The sequence below is a fragment of the Myotis nattereri genome (assembly GCF_964212035.1).
Source record: "Myotis nattereri genome assembly, contig: HAP1_SCAFFOLD_192, whole genome shotgun sequence".
NCBI classification, from domain to species: Eukaryota; Metazoa; Chordata; class Mammalia; order Chiroptera; family Vespertilionidae; genus Myotis; species Myotis nattereri.
Window position 1 is genome coordinate 20,774 of NW_027669600.1, and position 26,431 is coordinate 47,204.

General features: G+C 45.1%; 1 pseudogene across 1 annotated transcript; it reads left to right on the top strand.

The window, feature by feature from the left end:
• Window positions 1–1,621: 1,621 nt before the first annotated feature.
• LOC308512589 (TCF3 fusion partner-like) lies at window positions 1,622–2,373 on the top strand (annotated as a pseudogene). Its single transcript has one exon. The product of its transcript is annotated as a TCF3 fusion partner-like (transcript).
• Window positions 2,374–26,431: the final 24,058 nt, after the last annotated feature.

Here is a 26,431-nt window from a genome sequence, read left to right on the forward strand (position 1 = left end):
CTGAAAACCGAGATTTTGCAAGCTTAGAAACTTGACCTGACTGAAAAGAAGGAAGAAATGGTGGAACTTGAAAATGACTTCAGGTTTTCTCACTGTGCAGAATAAAGTCAAACATTGCTTCAGTTAAATATTTTAGCCGTTGGTCTCCCCACATGAACTACAATAATAATGTGCTTTGTGTTGATATTTACTGCTGTGTTGCTGACAATTACCTGGAGGAGAAGTTAAGGTGATTCAATGGCTTGAAAAAAGTTTAGCTAAATCTGATTGCAGGTCTAATTAAGCAAGTTTATTCCATATATATATGGCTAAGTTGACTCGTGCATGTGTGATACATATGAAGCTCTTACTGGCGCCAATTGCATGAGTGTGTTTCAATTTGTCATTGTCAATCTGCATTTGATTGACACTGCTATTATAGAGAAAGGGCAAATAGCAGTATTATGGTATTTCTTCTAATTAATTTCCTTTCAACATGCACGAATCCATGCACCTGGCCACTGGTATTCTAATAGTGGCAAGATATCATCCGTGAATGGTAATATTCTATTGGGCAGGACATGCCAAATTGGTCGCACATATCTATCCTATCTAATAAAAGAGAAATATGGTAATTGGCGTACGACCGCTACCCTTCCCATTGGCTAATCAGGGCGATATGCAAATTAACTGCCAGCCAAGTTGGAGGTTAACTGCCAACAAAGATGGCAGTTAATTTGCATACATAGGTGCAATGCTAGGAGGCGAAAGGGGAAGGAGGGAAGAAGCCGCCTGCCCTGACTGCAATTGGAAACCCAGTGGCAGCCAAGAGCCAGAGAACCAAGCTGCTTTTGCTCAGAGAAGCCAGGCTGCCTTTGCTGGCTTCTGTGATAGGAGGACCTGGCCACCTTTGCTGGCCCTGGGCCAGTAATCGGAGAAACTGGGTGGGGCAGGGAAGAGGCAGATGTCTGCCTCTTCCCTGCCCAGCGTGGCTTCTCAGATCACTGATCACCAGTGATGGGAGAACACCCAGAGGCGGGGCCAGAGGCCAGGCTGCATAGCTGCCTGGGGACACCATTTGGACCCCAGGGGCGAAGCAGCCAGGCCCCAGCAAGAGACCCAGAAGGCGACCCAGGTGCTGGGGCTGCATCGCTGCTGGGTCAGAAATCCAGTGCCCAGGCTGAGGAGACCCAGGACCCAGAGCTGCGTTGCAGCTGGGGAACACGATCCGGTGCCCAGGCTGAGGAGACCCAGGGCCCGGGGCTGTGTAGCAGCTGGGGCACGCCATCCGGTTCGGGGGCGATGCAGCCAGGCCCGAGAAGGAGACCCAGAAGGAGACCCAGGGGCCTCCCAAGAGGAGAGTCTCCATGGCCAGATGGCGTGGTGTCGGGGCAGGAATAAAGACCCGAGGTGACTCAGATGCCTGGCCACAGGGTTAGTCCAGCCAGCAGGGCCTTTCAGTTGGGACTGGGGTGGGGGTGGGGCAGGGAGGCAAGCTGGAAATAGAGAACTACAACTCACAGGAGGCTTAGCAGCCGGGCCTGGGTGCCTGGCTGTGAAATCCAATGGGCTGTAGTTTTGCAAGCCACTTTAAACTAGAGGCTTGCAAGGTTGGAAGTTCTGCGCCTGGAGCCAGGGAGAAATGGAGCTGGGGCAGAGAGAGGGGTCCATGGCAGCCGTGGGCTTTGAGGAGTTCTCAGCACCTCCTGGCTGGGAGCTGGCGCTGCCTCCGCTGAAGGTGGTCACATCCTGGAGAGCGAGCTTGAGACCGAAGTGGAGTTCCTGTCTGGGGGTCTGGGCAACTGCAGCCTCCAGGAGCTAGAGGAAGAGGAGGAGGCAGCCTGAGGCTGGCAACAGCGGCGCCAAAGGGAACTTAATCGCAGGAAGTACCAGGCGCTGCAGGGAGATTGAGCAGGCGAAGGAGTGGGTCCTGAACAGGCTCCATCAGATATAGAGGATAACATGGAGACTCCAGCAGGAGAGGAGGTTCCTCATGAAGGTGCTGGACTCCTACGGTGACAACTACTGGGCCAGCCAGTTCACCATCTTACTGGAGGATGAGGGCAGCCAGGGCACAGATGCCCCCACCCCAGGCAACACTGAGAACCAGCCTCCAGAGAAAGAGGGGCTGTCCCCGCCCAGGAGGACGCCAGTGCCTGCAGAAGCCAGCAGCCTGGCCCCTGGCGAGGGGCCCAGGGGTTGGAAGAGGCGGCGAGTGCCACCGGAAGGGGGCCAGGCGTGAGTCCCGCTGTCTCTGGAGCTGGCCCCCATGCAGATAAAGGTGGAGGAAGACTTTGGCTTCAAAGTGGTCGAGGCTTTGGACACAAGTTGGGTTTCTGGGGGCCAGACAAGTAGCTGCCCTACCCCACCCTAGCCAGCTCCCCCTTTGACTGACCCCCCAATAAACAGACCCCATGCTCTCCTTGGCAAAAAAAAGCTTATAGAGGCATGCTTTTAGGATCAAATAGTATAAATATAGATGTAACAGGACAATAAAAAGAGAACCTGGACATGATGATCACCTGAATGCTGCCTCTGTGTCATTCCTTCGTCGCCGACTCCATCCACACCTTTGGGAACCCCCGGACCTACTGAGGCAGGGCCCCAACATTCCTCTTCTTATAAGGACTTCAGTGAGATGGGCTAAGGGTCCCACTAGAACTGCCTCAATTTAATCTAATCCCCTCTTTAAAGATCTTATCTCTATACACAGGTACATTCTGAGGTTCTGGAGATTAGGATTCTAACATACATTTTGTTGATTACCCAAATCAGCCCTTAACAACCAACATGTTTCAGAAAGGAGATTCCTACAGGGTTATTTACCAAACATTCAGAAGTATTTTTAAAAGAGCTAAGTCCCTAGCCCACTGTGCACGCCCCTCCTGGCGAAGAGGGAAGGCCTGGGTTCCAGGCGCCGGAAGAAAACTGGTGCCAGCAGCCAGGGGAAGGGGCCCTCAAGGGGCCCCAGATTGCGAGAGGGCACAGGGCGGGCTGAGGGACCCACCCGAGTGCACAAATTTTTGTGCACCGGGCCTCTAGTATATATATATATATATATATATATATATATATATATATATATATATATAAGCATAAGCGACATTATGAGTGGTTGGTACGATGCACACCGACCACCAGGACGCAGACGCTCAACACAGGAGCTTCCCCCAGGTGGTCAAGGCTCTCCCACAGCAAGAGCATCACTCAGCCAGAAGCCGGGCTAAAGGCTGGAAAGTGCAGCTGTGACAGCAAGAGCCTCTGCTGCCTATGTGACAAGGCTACGAAGCAGTGGTGGCAGGTGGAGTGGGGCCTGGATGAGCGGGAACACAGCACCTGGCTCCAGCTTGGGCTCCTGCCCGGCTGCCTGCCGTTTCGTGCACTGCTACATCCCTCAGGAGGTGTCAGACCTAATCTGGCAGTCCCACATCTCCCAAGGGGTCCCAGATTGCGTGAGGGCGCAGGCCAGGCTGTGGGACGCCACCAGCACTTGAATTTCGTTCACCGGGCCTCTAGTCATTTTATTATTTATCACCGATTTAGCATGGTTCTCTTCTAATGCTGAATAATTTAAAGGTATAACCTGAATTTTGGTAATGATGGCCATATAGATTTTACTGCTCTTTAGTGGTATTATTTAATGGCTTATAGGAAGGGCACTAATCTCCTTCAAAATATGAGAAATATTACATCTCCCACAAACAGTACTATGTTTCAGTGCTAATTCTTTCCACTAATGCCACTAAATGAGCCTTTCACTAATTTTCTTTGCTCACTAGCTCATCCAAAATTGAAATGGGAAGGCTGCTTGTCTATATTCAAGTGCAGAGGCATATTCTTCTTAACTACACTGATGCTATCAATACTTCCAATTTTCCAACATAAATTATAGTGAGGGTCTCAGTGTTAGATTTTAAAACATCTCTTTACTAATATGAATAAGTCACTTTTACCTTACTTCTTCACAACGATGTGCACGCTCTAATTTGGAACTTGCAATGCCTGACTCTTTGAAGTGTGCCTTCCCAACCTTGTTTTCATTAAAAACAGACTATCTGAATCCACATTGGTCACTTTTCAGCCTGTTGAGATAATGTAGACATTCCTTGGGTTATGTTGGACTCAAAGTACAAAGTTTTCTGGATACGTCTCCATACCCCATTTATTTATTTTTTAAAAAAGTTTGATCATTTCTACGTATGTACATATATGCTTCATGGTTTTTTTTATTATTATTATTATTCATTTACCACAAGTAAAGGTCAGGAATTGTTATCTTTCTTTTAATTTTTTTTTTTTTTTTTTTTTTTTTTTACTGTTTCACGCCATTACTGCTGTGTATGTGTACTCCATGTGAGTGACATACGTGCTTATGTAGGTGGGTTCTGACTTACGCGAATATTGCATTACATCCCACTTCAGGAACGTGTCAACAATGTAATGCGAGGAACTACAGTAATTGCATCCTATTGATTCAGTTGTAGTTATTTGGTCTCCACATTTCCTCAATACGTATATGATTGTTGGAAGCACAAAGTATATCTTTATATATTTATTAGAGGCCCGGTGCACAAAAATTTGTGCACTCAGGTGGGGGGGGGGGGTCCCTCAGCCTGGCCTGTGCCCTCTCGCAGTCTGGGACCCCTTGGGAGATAACGACCTGCTGGCTTAGGCCTGCTCCCGGGTGGCAGAAGGCAGGCCCAATCTCTCGGTGCAGCCCCTGGTTGGGCTCAGAGCAGGGCCCACTGGGATTTGGGGCACCACCCCCTGTCATGCACAGAGCAGGGCGGATTGGGAGGTTGCGATGCCACCCTCAGTCATGCTCAGAGTAGGGCCAATTGGGGGGTTGGGGCACCGTCCCCTGTCACACTCAAGGCAGGGTCGATGGGGAGGTGGTGGCACCAACCCTTGTCACGCACAGAGCAGGGCCGATCAGAGGGTTGGGGCACTGCCCCCTGTCACGCACAGAGCAGGGCCGATCAGGGGGTTGGGGAACTCACCCCCCCCACCTGTCACGCACAGAGCAGGGCCCATCAGGGGGTTGGGGAGCATCACCCTGTCACTAAAAGAGTAGGGCCGATAGGGGAGTTGGCACAACACCCCGTCACACACAGAGCAGGGCGGATCAGGGGATTGGGGCGCCACTCTCTATCACCCACAGAGCAGGGCCGATCAGGGGGGTTGGGGCGCCACCACTGTCACACTCAGGGCAGGGCCGATGGGGAGGTTATGACTCTACCCCATCACACACAGAGCAGGGCCCATGGTGGGGGGTTGGGGCGCCGCCCTCTATCACCCACAGAGAAGGGCAATCAGGGGGTTTGGGCGCTGCCCCCTGTCACGCTGATCCTGGTGCAGGGAGGCCCCTTGGCTCCGCTGATCCTGGTGCTGGGAGGCATATTATCCTTTTACTATATAGAATAGAGAACAGGTTCATGGGTGGGGCTGGCTGGTTTGCCCTGAAGAGTGTTCTGGATCAGGGTGGGGGTCTCCACTGGGGTGCCTGGCCAGCCTGGATGAGGGGATGTTTGCAGCTGGTCACACACCCTTCAGGGTGGGGGTCCCCACTGGGGTGCCTGGCCAGTCTGGGTGAGGGGCTGAGGGCTGTTTTCAGGCTGGGACTGAAGCTCCCAACTGCTCCTTTTTTCTTTTTCTTTTTTTAATTCTGGGCCAGCTTTAGCTCTGAGGCTCCAGCTCTTAGGCCTCCGCTCCTGAAAGCAGGTATCTGGTTTGTTTTAGTTCTCAAAACTCTTTATCAACCCCAGCTCTGAGATCCCAGCTGGCTGAGGTTTTGTTTAGCGTCTATATTTGTTACAATGTTTGAAACTGCAGGCTCAGAGGCCTGCAGTAGCCGGCAGGGAACGTTGGAGTCCTCCGTCACTGAAGCAAGCAAGCCTCATTTTAGGTTCAAGCTGCCTGGCTGCCGGCCGCCATCTTGGCTGACAGTTAATTTGCATATTGCCCTGATTAGCCAATGGGAAGTGTAGCGGTCGTACACCAATTACCATGTTTATCTTTTATTAGATTAGATGTGTTTCTTAGAATTATCATTCAATAAAAATAAATGCCTTGTCCTTATAAAAAGATCTGGCCTTATAATTGAATGGCCTAATACATTTTAGAGTAGGGCACCATTACCAAAGTTTCTCAGAAGAACACGTGTTGAAATGAAGAGTATATCCTGCCAACCCCTACTTGAAACAAGAGCCTTAGTTGGGATCCATCATGATCCAAACAGAGACAGAAACAGTAAGAGACATGGCAGGTTTATGTTACTATATGCCTACTAAGCATGCCTCAATGCACATTTCCTGATGGTGCTATTGATCAGAATGTGCACTCACAGGACATTAGGGCCTTCATGCACAACTCCATCCTGAAACCACATGAAAAGGAGTGTATTGGACAAGAATGTTAGCAGGGACTTTACAATGCAGAGGGATTCTGAAGAAGATTGAAAAAGGTGGCAGAACCCTAGCGAATTTGGAACAGTGGACAGATCACTGGCCTTCAGACCGAAGGGCCCAGATTTGATTCAGGTCAAGGGCACTTACCTGGGAGTGGAATAAATCACCAGTCTGGGGCTTGCAGGAGGGAGCTGATCAATGAATCTCTCTCATCACTGATGTTTCTCACTCTCACTCGCTCTCCGTTTCTCTCTGAGATAAATAAAAATATTTTTAAAAGAATGGTGGAAGAATAAGTGTATGCTGCAGGGACATGCTCCCAGGAACAAACTGATATTCCAACTAAAATACGGAACAACTTCCTGAATAATCAATGGAAAACTCACAGGAGAGAACCGTGACACCCGAGGACCGAAGGTGGAGGCCACTTAGACACTGGTAGGAGAAGAGGAGGCTGGAAGGGGGCGGGCCTGACACCCACAGACAGCAACTGAAGTCTCGGAGAGATATCTCAGCTGTGGAGGACTGCCACTGAAAACTCTGGGTCTAATCCCCAAGCTGGGCCTCCTAGCAGAGAGCACCAGAACTGAGGAGGGTACCCATATAACCTGTGGATGTGAATAGCAGCAGGGCACTGTCTGCCAGGGAGAGACAACTGGAAATTCAGGCATCCTCTTAAAGGGCCAACGCACAAACTTCCCTGTGGAGCCACACACCTTGTGCCCTGGCAAAGGGAGGGTGAAGCGGACTGGAGCTGTGAGGGAAAAAGCCAGAACTGGGAGTCAAGGTTACCAGCTCAGAAGACAAACACTTCAAGTTCCTGGGAGAAGTCATTTCCTCATGCAGCAGAGAAAATCTCTCCCATGCAGACATTTGCTTTTCCTGGAGGGGACACAATTAACACACACTACTGGTAAACACCGTGCCCTGAGGGCAGTTAAGAGATTATAAATAACAATTAACCTCCAGGCAGAGGCAACTGCCCCACCTTGTTGAAACAAACTCTTGTCACAGCTGATGACCATTGCCTTGGAGGCAAGTGAAGTTGGAATCCTACCAGTCTATAGAGAGAGGAGATCTCTGGAGGCTTTGAGTCTTTGCCTGACCGAATTAGTCAGAAACATACTTTAACAATGTCCTGCACTAGAGACTGAGAGGCATATAGGATCCACCTAGCTCCTCACCACAAACCCAGACAGAAAGCCAGAAAGAGGAAACAAAGAAACAACCCCCAATAACAGAACTAGAGAATTCTTCAGATATAGAGATAGATGAAGCACAGAGCAGACATTTATCTGAATCTGACTTCAGAGTTATGAGGGTAAAAGAGCTCAAGAGCATGAAAAAAGATATAGTGACTATGAAAAGAACAGTCCTAGATATAAAATGACATAACACAAAGAACACATTGGAAGGAATAGGCAGATATTAGGGAAAGCTGAGGATCAATCACTGAATTGGAACAAAGTTAAAAATATCACCCAATAAAAAAAAGACAGAAAAAATAAGATTTAAAAAAAAAAACCCAAACAAACAGGAGGACCACTTACCTAACAGTATTATAATAGCGAGAGTGACAAAAGAGGCAGGAGGAGAGAAAGGCATAGAGGTCTTTGAAGAAACAATCGCAGAACACTTACCTAACCTGATAAAGGAAAACCCTACACAAGATCAAGAGCCAAAGAGAACCCCAAAGAAGAAGTACCCAAACAAACCCATGCCCAGACACATCATAATTAAAATGCCAAAAATTAAAGACAGAGACAGAATCTTCAAGGCAGCAAGACAAAACTGTTAGCTATGAAGGAGTTCCCATAAGGCTGACTCCTGATCTCTCATCAGAAACTCTACAGGCCAGAAGAAGATGGCATGAAGTACTCAAGTTAATGGAAAGTAAGGATCTGAGGCCAAGATTACTATATCCAGCAATTCTTTCAATCAAAATAGACGGTCAAATACAGAGCTTCCTAGACAGAAAAAGGCTGAAGGAGTACATCATATCCAAGCCAGCTTTACAAGAAATGCTAAAGAGATTGCTGTAATGAGAAGGAGAAACAGAGTCAGAAAGTTAGCCACACAGAAATGAAATGGAAAGAAATAAATACCTATCAATAATAACCCTAAATGTAAATAGGTCAATGCTCCAATCTAAAGGTGTATTGGAGCAAAATGGATACAAAAACATGATGCAAGTATATGCTTTCTACAGGAACACCACCTCAAAACAAAAGACACACACAGGATGAGAGTGAAGGAATGGGAAACATTTCCATGCAAATGGAAATGAAAAAAATAAACAAGGCTGAAGTAACAATATGGGTATCAGACAAAATAGACTTTAAAATAAAGGCCATCACAAGAGACAGAAAGGTCACTGCATGATACTAAAGGGACCAACCAACAAGACAATATAACCCTAGTAAACATATATTCACCCAACAGAGGAGCACCTCAATATATATATCTCAAACAAACAAACAAAAAATCAAAACTAACAAAAATTCTAGAAGACTTTTACAGAGAGTGTGACAACAGGACAGTCACAGTAAGGGACTTTTATCACCCCTCTGACTTCTCTGGATAGATCTTCCATATGAAAAAATAACAAGGATGCAGAGCCTCTAAAGGACACACTGGATCCATTAGATTTAATTGACATTTTAGAATAGCGGTTCTCAACCCGTGGGTTGCGACCCCTTTGTGGGTCAAATGGCCCTTTCACCGGAGTCGCCTAAGTAAAGGGTGTCCTAAAATTCACGCGTGAAGTAATTTTGATAGAACACAAGGTTTATAATTAAAAACTGTACATTTTTATTGACTCATAAAGAAAGTAAAAGAACTGCACTTGGAAAACTACAGGCCATTGAAATGGAGATAAAGATATCAACCAATGGACTAATATACCATGTTGATGGGTTGGTAGAATTAACATCATTAACATGTCCATACTCCCGAAAGCAATCTACAGATTAATTGTAATCTCCATTAATATACCAACAGAATATATCACAGACACAGAAAAAAATCCTCCAAAAATTGAAATGGAGTAAAAATAGCCTGAGCAATCTGAGGAAGAAGAAAAAAGTTGGCAGGCACACAATACCAGATATTAAGCTATAATATAAAGCCACCATTCTCAAAACTGCCTGCTACTGCCACTAGAAAAGACATATACTCCACTGAAACAGAACAGAGTACCCCGAAGTGGACCCAAGTCATTATGCTCTATTATTAATTTACAAAGGAGGCAAGACCATACAATGGAGTCAAGATATTCTCTTCAATAAATGTTAGGAAAATTAGAAAGATACATGCAGAATAATGAAACTGGACCACCAACTTACACCATTCACAAAAATAAACTCAAAGTGGATAAAGGACTTAAACATCAGATGAGAATCTATAAAAAATCTTACAAGATTGCATATGTAGCAAAATATCAGATACGTCTCCGCAATATCTTTACCGATACAGCTTCAAAGGCAATGCACACAAAGGGGAAAATAAACAAATTGACTACATCAAAATAAAAATCTTTTGCACAGCAAACAAAATCCTGAACAAAACAATAAGAAAGCCCACAGCATAGGAGAACATATTTCCCAAGTATCTCAGATAAGTGTTGAATATCCACTCACACAAATTTCAGGGAACTCACACAAATTAACAATAGGAAGATAAACAATCCAATCAAAACAAAGGACCTAAATTAACACTTTTCAAAAGGGGAACTACAAAAGGCCAAGAGACATACAAAAAAATGCTCAAACAGTCCAAGAGAACAGTCCAAGAGATGCAAATCAAAACGACAATGAGTTACCAATCCACACCTGTCAGAATAGCTGTCAGAAAAAAATCAACAAACCACAAGTGCTGGTGAGGATGCAGAGAAAAAGCAACAATACCCACATCAGACAAAATAGACTTTAAAATAAAGGCATGCTTAATGCAATAACAATAAACAACAAAGACAGATATAATAATAAAATATAATATTAAAAAAATAATAAAAATATCAAAAGGTACTCTCTGAACTCAGGCTCAAGGAAAACAAGTAACCTTGTCATCTTGAACTATGTGTGCTCTTATTCGAACTGCATTATGCCTAATTAGTATTGGGGATCAAAAGTCTGTAATACCTAAGGCCCTGGATCCAAGAAAACAGCCACACAAAAAAGAATCCATGTGCACTGCTGGTGGGAATGCAGACTGATGCAAGCACTGTGGAAAACCGTGTAGAGTTTTCTCAAAAAATTAAAAATGGAGCTCCCATTTGACCCAGTATTCTCTCTTCTAGGCATATATATCCCAAGAAGTGAGATAGACCAATCAGGAAAGATATATGCAACTGTATGTTCATACCAGCCCAATTTACAATAGCTAAGATTTGGAAACTGTCTCAGTGCCCATTAGCAGATGCACGGATGAATAAACTGTGATACATCTATACAATGGAATACTCTACTGCTGTAACAAAGAATGAACTCTTATAATTTGAAAGAGCATGGATGGACTTGGAGAGCATTACACTAAGCAAATTAAGCCACTCAGAGAATGATAAATATCACATTCTCACTCATTTGTGGAATATAATGAACAACATTAACTGATGAACAACAAGACATCTAGACACAAAGAAGCACTGATCACACTGTCAAACCTCAGAGTTAAGTGCTGGAGATAAAGACCAACAGTAGTATGTGTCTGTGTGTATGTGTGTGTGTGTGTGTGTGTGTGTATAGATGTATGTGTGTGTGTGTGTGTGTATATATATATATATATATATATATATATATATATATATGTATATATATATACTATCTAATAATAGATAAACATGGGAATTAACCATAACTTCACTACCCTTCCCATTGGCTAATCAGCGAGATATGCAAATTAACTCCCAATCAAGATGCCTGCCGGAAGCCACGCAGCTGAAGTGAACATGAGGCTTGGTTGCTCCAGTGATGGAGGAAGCCAAGTTTCCCCACCTGCGGCAGCCCTGCTCTGAGCTCCAGATGCAACAATGTTGCAATTATAGAAGCTAAACAAACCCAGATACCTGCTTTCAGCCAGCCATAGCCTCAAGCTGCAGCCGGCTCTCAGCTCCAGTGACAGCAATAGAAGGTAAATAAATCCCAGAATAAAAAATAAAAAAAAGAGGCTGGGAGCTTCAGTCGCCTGCCATCCTGAAAACGGCCCTTAGCCCCTCACCCAGACTGGTCAGGAACCCCAGTGGGGACCCCTACTCTGAAGAGTGTGTGACCAGCTGCAAACAGCCATCAGCCCCTCACCCAGGCTGGCCAGGAACCACAGTGGGGACCCCACCCTGATCTAGAACACACTTCAGGGAAAACCAGCCGGCCCCGTCCCATGCACCAGGCTTCTATCCTATATAGTAAAAGAGTAATATGCAAACTGACCCTAACAGCAGAAAGACTGAGAATGACTGGTCACTATGACACACACTGACCACCAGGGGGCAGACGCTCAATGCAGGTGCTGCCCTCTGGTAGTCAGGTCGCTCTCACATGGGAGGAGCTCTGCTCAGCCACAAGCCAGGCTGATGGCTGCCATTACAGCAGTGGTGGAGGGAGGCTCTCCAGACTCGTCAGCAGTGCTAAGGATGTCTGACTGCAGCTTAGGTCTTCTCCCCGCTGGCAAGTGGACATCTCCCGAGGGCTGCCAGGCTGTCAGAGGAATGTCTGATTGCCATCTTCGGCCCAATTCCCCGGGGAGCAGGCCTAAGCCAGCAGGTGGTCATCCCCTGAGGGGTCCCAGACTGCGAGAGGGCACAGGCTGGGCTGAGGGACCCCCTCTCCCCTGAGTGCACAAATTTTTGTGCACTGGGCCTGTAAAATATATATATATATATATATATATATATATATATATATATATATACACACACACACACACACACACACACACACACACATATATATATACATATATATATTTTTATACAGGGCTAATGAACTTTGATAAACAGCAGGGCTGAAAATCTGCATTATATTACCCTGCTGTTGGCAAAATGGCTGAAGGCAATCTGCTAACCTGATAATTAAAGTAACTAATCATCAGAGAGATGCAAATCAAAATAACAATGAGGTACCATCTCACACCTGTCAGACTGGCTATCTTCAACAAATCAACAAACGACAAGTGCTGGAGAGGATGTGGAGAAAAAGGAACACTCGTGCACTGCTGGTGGGAATGCAGACTGGTGCAGCCACGATGGAAGACAGTCTGGACCTTCCTCAAAGAACTAAAAATGGAACTCCCATTTGATGCTATGGTCTCACTTCTAGGAATATATCTCAAGAAACCAGAAACACCAATCAGAAAGGATATATGCACCCATATGTTCATAGCAGCACAATTCAACATAGCTAAGATCTGGAAACAGTCCAAGTGTCCATTAGTAGATGAATGGATTAGAAAACTGTGGTACATCTACATGATGGAATACTATGCTGCTGTAAAAAAGAAGGAACTCTTACCATTTGCAATGGCATGGATGGAACTGGAGAGCATTATGCTAAGTGAAATAAGCCAGTCAATGAAGGAAAAACAGCACATGATCTCACTCACTCATGGATAATAAAGACTATTATAAACTTAAAAAAAATAAGAAGACTATTGGCTCATGAAAGAGTGCACTCATTCATTCTTTAAAAAACATACTGAGATCTTAATGTTTCCAAATAATACATATATTTATTAAAAAAGAAAGAGAACTGTGCTCGTTTCGGCACCACATGTACTAAAATTGGAACGATATAGAGAAGATTAGCATGGCCCCTGCACAAGGATGACATACAAATTCATGAAGCGTTCCATATTATTTTATATGAAATGCTGAAAGGTATTCTTTAAGAAGAGGAAGAAGTAAAGGTAAAGATAAAAATTATGAACAACAAATACATGTCTATCAACAAGTGAATCTAAAAATCAAGTGAGTAAAAAATCTGATCAGAGTAAACTGGTGAATATAATATAAAATTGGGCATAGAGAGGGGGTGGACTGAAAATTCTTGCGGGGGAAAGGGATGTGGGGGGTGTGGGGAGCGTGGGAGGAGACTGGACAAAAATCGTACACCTATAGATGAGGACAGTGTCAGGGTAAGGGCAGAAGGTGGGGTGGGAACTGGGTGGAGGGGAGCTATGGAGGAAAAAGAGGAACAACTGTAATAATCTGAACAATAATGATAAAAAAAAAATAAATGAAGCAGCGTGTTACTTCTTCATGGCATGCTGCCCTGTTTCCAGTTAGGGAGGGTAAACAATTTACATATTTTCCTTGGACAACCTAAATGGAAAAAAGGATTGGGGAACCTCCACCAAGGCTGCAAAACAATTCTTGACCTCCTTCCTGTGACATTTTGTATGTCCTCAACCTTGAAAGGAATAGTAGAAATAGAGAAATATTGCATACGGAATGATATAAAAGTTTGAAGAAGTATAAATGTGGGCATCCTTTTGCTTACTTAAGTGACATCAGCACTTTCTGAAGTGGTTATACTAAGATTGAAACAGAGATTACCACTTAAATGGAACCAGTTAGCTTCCTGACTATACTTCTGAACGGAGTGAACAAAAGTGCCCCTAGATTGTGATATGTATTTTATTGGAGAACTATTCAGGCACTTTCTCTGCAACTATTTGACATTTAATGTACCACAAAGGGTATGATCACTCAAACTATGAGTTATCTTGAATCCTCAGTATTTTTATTAGTGAATATAAACAAACATCATGAATGGGAAAGGTTTTTAAAAACTCACCTCTTGGACTGTTGAGTGTATAGTTATCAACAAGCCTTCCAACTTCAATTTTAAAAATTACCCCAATAATGTGTGGTTTTTTTAACATTCTTTTTATTGAAATAGTGTATGTGAAATTAGTTGAAAATTTAGGAAGCCTTGGACCTCAAAATTTTAAGGATTTTAAAATGTAGCCTGTCAGATTGCACATTGTGGGGTGGAACAAACCATGAATGGCATGGCTCAGTGAGCCCATTTTTCATTGCCAGCTGGCATGCACCTGGATTGGTGAAATACTTAGTAAAGCCATTTGGATGCCAAATTCACTCAGCCTAATTTTTCCACTGTAGGTTTGTATTAATAACGTATTATGGTACAGAGAAATACAACAAGACAAACAATACAAAACGTCCCAGCATGAAATAGATCACTTTATATACAATCCCATGGGGAAGTGGACTAGAAAGGAAGATTAAAGGGGAAGAAGGAACAGCATATAAATCCTGACCATGACAAAAGGCTCTCTTGTATTTCTAAATGGATATTCAGGGTATCAAAACCCTAAACTATGTACATACTTTTAGATATATATATATATATATTTATTGATTTCACAGAGGAAGGGAGAGGGAGAAAGAGTTAGAACCATCAATGGTGAGAGAGAATCATTTATTGGCTGCCTCCTACAAGACATCTACTGGGCTAAGAGCCCACGACATGGGCATGTCCCGGGCTGGGAATTGAACCCTGACCTCCTGGTTCACAGGTCAAAACTCATTCAATGAGCCAAGCATGTCAGGCTTTGGCTCTTCTTTATTCAGAGTCTTCCCTTTGACATTCGTGTGCTCCAGCTGCCCTGTATCCAGCCTGCCTGACTGCGGTGCAGATTGGTGGACTCTAGGGTACATTCTAGTAGTAAGGAACCTATTATGTGTGCCTTACTCTCCCTGCTTGCTTTCTGATGCCCTAGAGACCCTGCCCAAGGGCCTTCATGTACAAGATGCCTGTGCACCAGCAGTCACCTCCTATCCAGGCCCCTTCTGTGCCCAACTTCACAGATGTAGTCTCTATCTAAGCTTTCTCAGCCTCATTGCCTTAATACTATGTTTTTCTGAATATTTTATAGAATAATCCAGATTCCAATAAAGAATTTTGCTAGATTTCTCACTGTGGTCTCGAGAACAAATAAAGCGTCAAGTGCAGGACACTTGGTTTTAGAGGCAACATGCAGCAATGAGTTTTCTTTTGTTGTGTTTTAATATGGTGGGTTTTTAAAATTAATTCTTTAGAGAGAGGTAAATGGAGAGAGACAGACACAGAAGCATGCATTCCTGTGAGAGAGAAACAATGTTGGATGCCTGGGGACTGAATCTGCAACCTGGACATGTGCCCTGGCCAGAAATCAAATCAGTAAACTTTCTGGTGCACAGGAAAATGCCCAGACACACTGGCCAGTGTGCACTGTCTTTCATTTTCTTCCTTATCTTGCATCTGGTGGATAATAAATACCATCAATGCTAATAACAGTGGGCAATTCCAGAGGAGGACATGCTGACAATAGCTTTACATAAGTTGGCCCCACAGGTGAATCTCCACACAAGGTAATGGGCACGATCTCTTTGTGCAGAGGAATTAACACCCAGACCACAGGATGTTTTGCCTATGTCCTTCCTCCCTAAGAACCTGCCCATTTGTATACTTTTCCCCAAATTCCAGAGGTTCTGATTCCCATTATGGACACTATTTCCTGTTAATGTGGGGATGGGAAGACAAGGTGCATGTCAGACAGAGGGACAGGGAGAGGGAGATGGAATAGGAGAGGGAGAGGAAGAGAAAGAGAGCATTTGCTGTAAGAGATACACATTTTCTGAGCCTTGTTCTCTTATCCTCTTTTTTGGGGGAGTGGGGAGCTCACAGACTGTTACAGAGACTTCAGCATTTTCTCTTCCCACTAGAAGAAGCAGAGAGTGATGGCCAGTGTGGCTCAGTAGGCCTATGAACCAAGAGGACATGGTTCAATTATCAATTGGAGGAGGGGCCGGAGTTTATGTTTGGATCCCCAGGTGGATGTGCAGGAGAAAGCCAACCAATGATTTTGTCTCATTATTGGTGGTTTATCCATCTCTCCTTCTCCCTTCCTCTCTGAAATCAATAAAAAATGTACTTAAGAAACAGGAAAATGAGCTCCTACGCTGATGGGCCCAAGCTAGAAGACTGGAAGGTAGAAGACAAAGACAGGAAGAGCAATAAAAAGAGAACGAAGGGCCAGGTGCTATATGTGACAAGCTATGAACTTCTGAAACACAGCAGAGAGCAGCAAGCACCTGAGTGGCTGGCACTGAATGAGGAGCAGTAGAAGTAGAAAACGCAGGACTGACTTCCTCACAATTAGGGAGACATACAGGCAAATGGAGTCCTGCCCCTGGGCCTGGATGTGTGGCCTTCTCCCTAGGTGCTCCTCTGGCAGGCCACACAGTGAGCAAACTGAGACAGCCTAGGGCCAGAATGCAGTGGCAGGTGGGCAGGGAGCCTGTTCCATGCTGAGCAGCTAACTGTCCATTGACTGTGGGATCCAACAGCACACTAGGACATCTCCCTTTCACTTGGTTGTATTGACCCTCAGGGTGGCCCTCCATACCCCTATCTCCCCGGTGTGACCTTCACCTGTGTCCACTTAAATGCTCTCTGGGAACTGTCTTGGGGTTGGCCACTCTTCAGACCCAGGGCCTGTCACTGGCTGAGAGTTGCTTTACCACCTCCTTGATTGATGGGAAGGAGGATCATGAGGGATAGTCTTTGAACATTAGACCATCCTCTACAAAGGATGTCCTATTCTAGGGCGGGACACAGAACAAAGCAGAGGTTTATGCCAGCTTAATATTTTGCTGAAAAGAATGTAAATGTGTTTCCAGGCCACAGGAACTTGAGTTCAAGTAGGGCCTTGATCCAGGGGAATAACAGGCATGGACTGGTGAGGCCAGGGCTCTGGGTTCCTGACAGGCTTATGTCCCTTTCAGTATTGGGGGCCTGACTTGTGTACAGGGAAGCCCTACCATGGAGCCGCCACAGGCAACTGGGGAGGAGTGTTGGAGACCAGGGCCTGGACTAGTTAACGGTGACAGCCCCAGAGAAGTTGTACCTCGGTGGTGCTCACTGGAAACCACTTGTTCCAGTCCCTATGGATGCGCCTTGTGTGTGCTGACCCAGTACAAAGAGACAGAGAGGCCCAGATTTTCTGTAGGCTCTTCTGTACCCGCTGCATTGTGATGCCCAACAACTCTCATATTCCAGGCAGAGGGACCACATGACAGATTAGCACAGTGGTGTTGTCCAGAAAATTTCAGACTGGCTGTTTAGGTTTCTGGAAGAGGTGCAAACTGTAATGAGTTCAGCAGTTGAGCCTAGACTTGGTATCATGGGATTTTAGCCTGAGGGTGCCACCTGGGGGCTGAGATTTTCTCTTTAACACAGACATTACATGCACCAGGCAGAAACTGGAAAATTATAGGAGCCCAAGCTCAGGCTGCCTCTATGAGATCCCAGTGTCCAGGAGATACAGGGAGGCAGGATGGACCACTTAGAATGACCTAGAAACAAAATCTGAGCCCAACATGCCTTCTTCATGAGCAAGAAACACTCCTCTATCCACGCCCCCCATGCGGAGCCAGCTTTACCCAGGGCATGTGCTATGGCACTGTGGGCAGGAGAACTTCCTGCCCAGTAATGGACAGGCCCTGCCGACTCCCAGCACCCACACATGAATTTGGGGGATGTTTTCACCACATCCTGGTCACCTGCCACCTGCTCTCATCATAGCCCTCACTTACGTACAGAACACAGTAGCCTCTGAGCCCACGAATAGGGCCGTCCTTTGCAACCTGCTCCAGTCACAAAATTCCTACTGCGATCCCAGGTCATCTGCCCTTGTGACATTTTTTGGAAGAAAGGGGGTCCTTAGAATGTGCTCCAAGTCTGGGACCCTCTTTATGCATCCCTGGAATGTCAGTCAGCCCATCAGGAATCTCATGCTGGGGACACCCACTGATAACAGAAATCAGGAGTTCTCCCCAATTCTTCTGAGCTGTTTTGGAGAACGTGACAAGCTACAGTGTACAGAAGGAAAATCAACATCCCAACTGCCTTTCTGGATCCAAAGAGGCACCAAAAAGGCACCAAAGAGGCAGGAGGATGCCCTTCCTGGGTTCCACAGCAAGCCCTGCCTCTATGGGCCTTCAGAGGCCCTGGGGACCAGTCCCCATGCATGGGCTTTCCCATCGTCCGCTCTCTTAACCCAGCCTTCGAGCAGACAGCCTTCCACCTGGCTTCTTTCCCTCTGCAGTCAGACCTCTTCCTACCCTGACATATTTTGTCCTCTGTGCCTTTTTCAAACTCACAAGTCTCTGCTGGCACTACCTGCCCTGCCCGTGCCCAACAAGACCTGGTTCCAATGACATCTAGACCTAAACAAGGGATTGCCCCTCTTTTTTGCTCCCCAAGGAGAACATGCCTCATATCCAAGACATGCCTGGCTCTAGCCATTTAATGCCAAGGGCAGTGCTTCTAGAGGCACAAGGGAGGTGCATGAGGAAGAGCACTCACTCTGGGCTAGAGGGACAAGGCAGAAAATGGCGCAGAGAATCCCATAAGGAACCCAGAATGAGGCACAAAAGTGAAATGGCAGCAGAGCATGGGCCAGTCTTGCTGAATCTGTGATCTGCATCCCTTAAATATCAGAGACATAATCTACCAGATTATGCAGACAGCGGTGGTGTTGGGGAGGGGTTGGGGTGCAGGGTTGGCCTGGCGTAGATGAAGTGCCAGTGACATTCCCAGATCCCAACCCCAAAGGCACTGGGTCATTCCAATAGAGAGTGCAGGGCAAGGTGGGGAGAATGGCACACACCGATCCTGGACACAAAGAAGACGAGAGGTCGAGAGGGAAAGGGAGGGCCCAACCATGGCATTCAGGCCTGCAGAGGGATGCTTCTGGTGAAGATTGCACTTCTGCCTCATCAGATGGTAAGAATTATGCTTCTGACCAGAGAAGGAGAGAATGGTTCCTGCTACTGCATCCCTGTCATCCACTGACCCTAAATCTCCAACTCGAAGCCAGAGGAAGACTATTGTGGCTGAGAGGAAAACCAGATGCTATAGGCTGTACAGCCCATTCCACTGCTGATTGTTCCCCTGGAGACGGTTCCATAAGACTCATGGCCACAAAAGTTCTGTATCCATACTTGACAGGAAATCCCTCTATGCCCTATGTGAGGGCTGGCAGGAGGCACTGGCACAGAGTGGACATCTTCTCAGGGATGTCCACGGGTCAGCTGATCCTCACCTGCCAAAGCCAGACACCTCTCCTCGCTCTTCAATCCTTGATTTACTCCAAAAAATTTACTGAGTGCCTAAGGGTACATCCACTGCTATTCTGGGTGATCAGCTCGGACACCTCATGAGACGTTCATGATCTTCCTCAGGGTATCTCTGAGCCATGAACCCTCACTAGATTGAGGAGACCAACAAACAAACAAAACAAATGAAATGCAAAATGAGTAAATCACAGACTAGTCTTGCTTTGCACTGTAGAGCAACCCACATAGAATAGTACCTCCAGCTAATACCCTGCCCAGCAATCCAAATAACCATAGGAAAAGTTGTTATTTTTCAATGGCTATTACAGAGTTATGGCACAACATTAAAAAACTGTTATAAACATACCATACATGTAAATAAATAAAGTAGTAAAATCACTAGTTAGCACTCTGTGATTTTAAATATTTGAGAATTAAACACTGACATGCGCCTTTGCAAACTATTTCAAGAGTAGTTTAAACATGGCTTGAGGGTCTTCTGCTCATACAACTTTCCACACAGAGTGAGAGTCTTTTCCATGCCCTGGTGAACTGTCACATTGCTTACTAGTTTTGGATAAGCTTCCAAGGTCCCATCCTTCCTGCTGCCTACGTGGGCACCCGTCTCTGGGAGAGTTCCTTTAGTGTGAAGCTCTTTGGCCTCATGGCTTGCCCTGGGACCTCTCCATCCTTTTTTTGGTCACAACCATGTTGCTCATTTACACTTGTCTGATAGCTGGCCATTGTGAACCTGAAGCTGGATTCTGAGTCAAGATGATGAGTAAAAGTAATTCCTCATGTTTGGCAGAATTTAAGAAATTACAGAAGCATTCCGCTTTCCAAGTCTCATTACTTCTCTCTCCAGGCAAGAGACCTTGGCAGGGGCCATCAATTGACTTCCTTCTCCATGTTCAGTATCTGAGGCCTGAATCAGTCGCCTGCACTCGTATCTCTGAGTGGGTCATGGGACGGTGACACAAGAACAAGGCACTGGTTCCTGATGTAAGGCTCCCATGTCCATCACCTGGGCCAGCCTGATGGGAGTGTGCCTAGAGAAGTCACCGGAGAATGGGAACATGCCACTCTATGTGTGGCAGCGGTAGACATGATCAGGGTCATGGGCAGACAGCGGGAGTGTACATTTAGGTGACCATCACTCACCGCAATCCAGGTTCTCAGCAGGTCTGTGCTCAGTCTTGGTCTATAGACCCAGCCAGTTCTTCCAGTCAGATGGGGGAGGGGAAAACATGTTGGAAGAAATAACGACAGAAAACTTCCCTGATACAGGCCAGAAAATAACTATGCAAGTCCAAGAACCACACAGAGTCACAAATAAGATGAACCCAAAAAGACCAACACCAAGCCACATCATAATTAAACATCAATGCAAAAGTAAGAATCATAAAGGTTGACAGACAGAGACAGAAAGTTACCTACAAGGCATCTCCCATTAGAATATCAACAGATTTCTCAACAGAAACACACCAGGCCTGAAGGGAATGGAATGAAATATACAAAGTGATGTAAAACAAGGGGCTGAATCCATACCCAGCAAGGCTATAATTCAAAATTGAAGAACTAATAAGGAAATTTACAGACAAAAAAGGGCTATGAGTGTTTATTACCACCAAGTCAGCAATGCAAGAAATGCTAGAGGGATGGAAGTAAAAAGAAGAAACAGAAAGGCAAGGAGAAGCACACACATTAAGAATAAATATGACAAACAAGTACTTACAATAATAACATTAAAGGTAAATGGATTCAGTGCTCCAATCAAGACATGAGGCAGCTGAATGGATAAGGAAACAAAACCCATATTTTGCAGTATGCAAGCGACTCACCTCAGAGCAAAGGATTCACACAGATAGTGAAAGAGGGAAAAATAAATTTTCAACAAATGGAAATGAGAAAAAAGCTGGGGTGGCAATGCTTATATCTGAACAAAATAGAACTCTAATGAAGGTCATAGCAAGGGATAAGGAAGGCCACTACACAATACTAAAAGGAGCAAATCAACAAGAGGATATAACTCTGGTAAACATATATGCACCCAGTACAGGAGTGCCCAAATACAAAAAACAACTTCTGGAAGGTATCAAGGGATAGATAGATAGCAATAGTATCAATGTAGGGTACTTCAATATCTCACTGACACCACTGGATAAATCCTCTAAACAAAAAACCTCCAAACAAACAGCAATCCTAAATGACTCTCCAGTTCAGATGGACTTGACATCTCCAGAACATTTCATCCCAAAGCTACCAAATATACATTCTTCTCCAGTGCACACGGGACATTTTCAAAGATAGGCCACATATTAGGACACAGGCAAAGTCTCTTCAAATTCAGGAGGATAGAAAACGTAATAAGCATCTTCTCAGGTCACAATGGCATAAAACTAGAAATCAAGTGCAATAAAAACAATGAAAAAAATCAAACACTTGGAGGCTAAATAGCATGCTATTAAACTATAGTTGGGTTACCAAAGAGATCAGAGAAGAAATGAAAAGCATCCTGGAAACAAATGACAATGAAAACACACAATCCTAAAATCTATGGGACACAATGAAAGCAGTCCTGCGAGGGAAGGTCACAACTCTGTAGGCCTACCTTAGAAAACAGGAAAAAAATGGTAATAAATTAAGTAATCTTCAACTTAAATAATTAGAAAGAGTGCAACAATAAAAGCCCATATTACCAAAAAAGAAAGAGATAATAAAGATCAGAGCAGAAATAAAAGCCATAGAGACCAAAAAAATAATACAAAAGATCATGAAAGCAAGAGCTGGTTCTTTGAAAAAAAGAAAAAAAAATGATGAACCTCTAGGGAGGCTCACCAAGAAACTAAGAAAGGGGACCCAAATAAACAAAATCAGAAATGGAAGAGTTGAAGTAACAAATAACCCGGCAGATATACAAAGGATTGTAAAAACTATAAGAACTCTACTCCTACAAATGGAAAACCTGGACAAAATGGACACATTTCTAGACAAATACAAGCTTCCAATACTCAATCAGAAAGAAGCAAAAAACCTGAACAGGCCGATAACTACTGATAAAATTGAAACAGTAATCAAAAAGCTTCCGAAAAACAAAATCCCTGGACCAGATGGCTTCACAAGGGAGTTTTTCCAAACATTCAAAGAAGAACTAAAAGCAATCTTTTTCACACTATTTCAAATAATTCAAGAGGACGGCATACTTCCAGCTCTTTTCATGAAGCCAGCATTACCATAATCCCAAAACCAGAAAAAGACACCACAAAGAAAGTGACTTACAGGCCAATATTCCAGATGAACATTGATGCTGCAATCCTCACCTAAATTCTACAACCCGGATACAACATTACATTAGAAAGATCATACACCATCACCAAGTGGATTTATTCCAGGGATTCAAGGATGGTACAATATCCACAAATCAATGCACATGAAACATCACATAAACAAATTGAGAGAGAAAAACCACACAATCATATCATCTGGTGCAGAAAAAGCATTTGACCAAGTGCAACAGCCTTTTCTGATAAAAACACTCAGCAAAGTAGGAATAGAAGAATCATACTTCCACATAATAAAAGCCTTATATGACAAACCTACAGCCAACATCATACTCAATGGGCAAAAACTAAAACCATTTCCCTCTAGAACAGGAAAAAGAGAGGGACACCCATTTTCACCACTCCTGTTCAACACAGTACTGGAAGTCCTAGTCACAGTGATCACACAAGAAAAGGAAAGAAATGGTTCCCAAATTGGAAAAGAAGAAGTAAATTGTCATTATTTGAAGATGACATGATACTGTACATAGAAAACCACAAACAGTCCTTCAAAAATTTAGTAAACTTAATAAATGAATTCGGCAATGTAGCAGAGTACAAAATTAACGCCAAGAAATATATGGAATTTTTATACACCAATAGTGAACTTACAGAAAAGGAGATTAAAAAAAGAATCCCATTCATCATCCCACCAAAAAAATTAAGATAACTAGGAATAAACTTAGCTAAGGAGGTAAAAGACCTCCACTCAGAAAACTAGAAGATGTTGAAAAAAGAGGTAGAGGAAGACATAAAGAGATGGAAGAACATACCTTGTTCATGGATTGGTAGAAACAACATCATTAAAATGGCTATACTACCCAAAGCAATCTATACATTCAATGCACTCCGCATTAAAATACCAACAGCATATTTCACAGACCTAGAAGCAACTCTCCAAAAATCCATCTGGAATAAAAAAAAAAAAAAAGATCACGAATAGTGGCAGCAATCTTGAGTAAGAATAACAAAGTAGGAGGGATCTCAATACCAGATATCAAGCTGTATTACAAAGCTACTGTGTTCAAAACTGCCTGACACTGGCACAAGAATAGACACATAGGCCAATGGAATTGAATAGAGAACCCAGAAACCAATTCAAACAACCAAGCTCAATTAATATTTGACAAAGGAAGCAAAAACATACAATGGGGATAAGACAGTCTCTTCAATAAATGGTGCTGGGAAATTTGGTCAGACAAATGCAAAAATGAAACTAGGCCACCAGCTGACACCATGCATAAAAATAAGCTCAAAATGGATAAATAACTTGAACATAAAGCTGGAAACCATAAAAATAGTAGAGGAATCCATAGGCAGCAGAGTCTCAGATATATGCGGAAGCAATATCTTCACAGACACAGCTCCTGGGGCAATGGAAAATAAAGTTAAAATGAACAAATGGAAAGACATCAAAATAAAAAGCTTCTTCATAGCAAAAGAAACCATCAACAAGGCAACAACAAAGCCCATTGCATGGGAGAACATATTTGCCAATGTTCTCTCTGATAAGGGTTTCATCCTCAACATTTATAGGGAACACATACTACTTAACAAAAGGAAGATAAACAACCCAATCACAAAAATGGGCAACGGACCTAAATAGATACTTTTCCAGAGAGGACAAAAGGAAGGCCAAGGGACACATGAAAACATGCTGAGAGTCACTAATCATCTGAGAGATACAAATCAAAAGGACAATGAGATACCACCTAACAGCTGTCAGAATGGCTATCATCAACAAAGGGCAAGTGCTGGTGAGGATGGCGAGAAAAAGGAACCCTCCTTCACTGGTGGTGGGAATGCAGACTGGCGCAGCCACTATGGAGAAGAGTATGGAGTTTCCTCAAAAAACTAAAAACGGAACTCCCATTTGACCCAGTGATCCCACTTCTAGGAATATATCCCAGGAACCTAGAATTACCAATCTGAAAGGATGCATGCTCCTCTATGTTCACTGCAGCACAATTTACAATAGCTAAGATTTGGAAACAGCCTAAGTGCTGGTCAGCAGATGAGTGGGTTAAAAAGCCCTGGTATATCTACATAGTGGAATAGTATGCTACATCAGAGCAAAAGCTGGCCCAGTATAAAACAAAAAGGAGCGGTTGGGAGCTTCAGTCACCCGCCAGCCTGAACACAACCCTCAGCCCCTCACCCAGACTGGCCAGGAACCCCAGTGGGGACCCCCACCCTGAAGGGTGTGTGACCAGCTGCAAACAGCCATCATCCCTTCACCCAGGCTGGCCAGGCACCCCAGTGGGGATCCCCACCCTGATCCAGGACAGCCTTCAGGGCAAACCAGCCGGCCCCCACCCATGCACCAGGCCTCTATCCTATATAGCAAAAGGGTAATATGCCTCCCAGCACTGGGATCAGCGTGACAGGGCAGAGCGCCCAAACCCCCTGATCACCCAGCAGCTCTTTGTGTGACAGGGGGCATGGCCACAACCTCCCTATCTGCCCTGCTCTGTTCATGACAGTGGAAGGCGCCCCAACCCCCTGATCAACCCTGCTCTGTGCCTGATAGGGGGGAGCTCCCCAACCCCCTGATCGCCCTGCGGCTCTGTGTGTGACATGGTGCGGTGCCCCAACCCCCTGATTGGCCCTGCTCTGTGTGTGACAGGGTATGGAGCCCCATATGGAGCCCCTCTGTGTGGGGTGCAGCACTCCAACCCCCCTTCTCTGTGTGTGATGGGGTAGAGCCATAACTTCCCCATTGACTCTGCCATGAGTGTGACAGGATGTGGTGCCCCAACCCCCTAATCCGCCCTGCTCTGTGTGTGACAGGGGGCGGTGCCCCAACTCCCCTATTGGCCCTACTCTGTGAGTGACAGCGGGGAGCTCCTCAAACCCCTGATTGGCCCTGTTCTGTGCATGACAGGGGGGAGCTTTCCAAACCCCTGATGGGCCCTGCTCTGTGCGAGACATGGGGTGACTCCGCAACCTCCCCGTCGACGCTGCCTTGAGTGTGACAGGGGGCGGTGCCCCAACCCCCCCAATCGGCCATACCCTGAGCACGACTGAGGGTGGTATGGCAACCTCGCAATCCACCCTGCTCTGTGCATGACAGGGTGGGGTGCCCCAACTCCCCAATCAGCCTTGCTCTGAGCCCGACCAGGGGCTGCACCTAGGGATTGGGCCTGCCCTCTGCCACCCGGGAGCAGGCCTAAGCCTGCAGGTCATTATCTCCCAAGGGGTCCCAGACTGTGAGAGGGCACAAGCCAGGCTGAGGGACCAGCCACCCCCCCAGTGCACAAATTTTTGTGCACTGGGCCTCTAGTTCAAGTATAAGGGGCTTTCAAAGTTGCGGAGGGAGGTATGAGAGGAAATCAGGGGGAGATGTGACTTCAGTAGAGTCACAAGATGCAATATTCCTGGCTTTTAATGATGAAGGAAGCGGTCACCAGTCACAGAATATGGGTGGTCTCCAGAAGCTAGAAAGAAAGTCTCCCCAAGAGCCTCCAGAAGAGAATGCAGCCTCCTGATACCTGGATTGCAGCCTGGTGAGCCCCACACCAGACTTCTGTGCTAATAACTGTAACACATTTGCATTGTTTCAGGCCACTAAATTTGTGATAATTTTTTTACGGCAGCAGTAGATAACT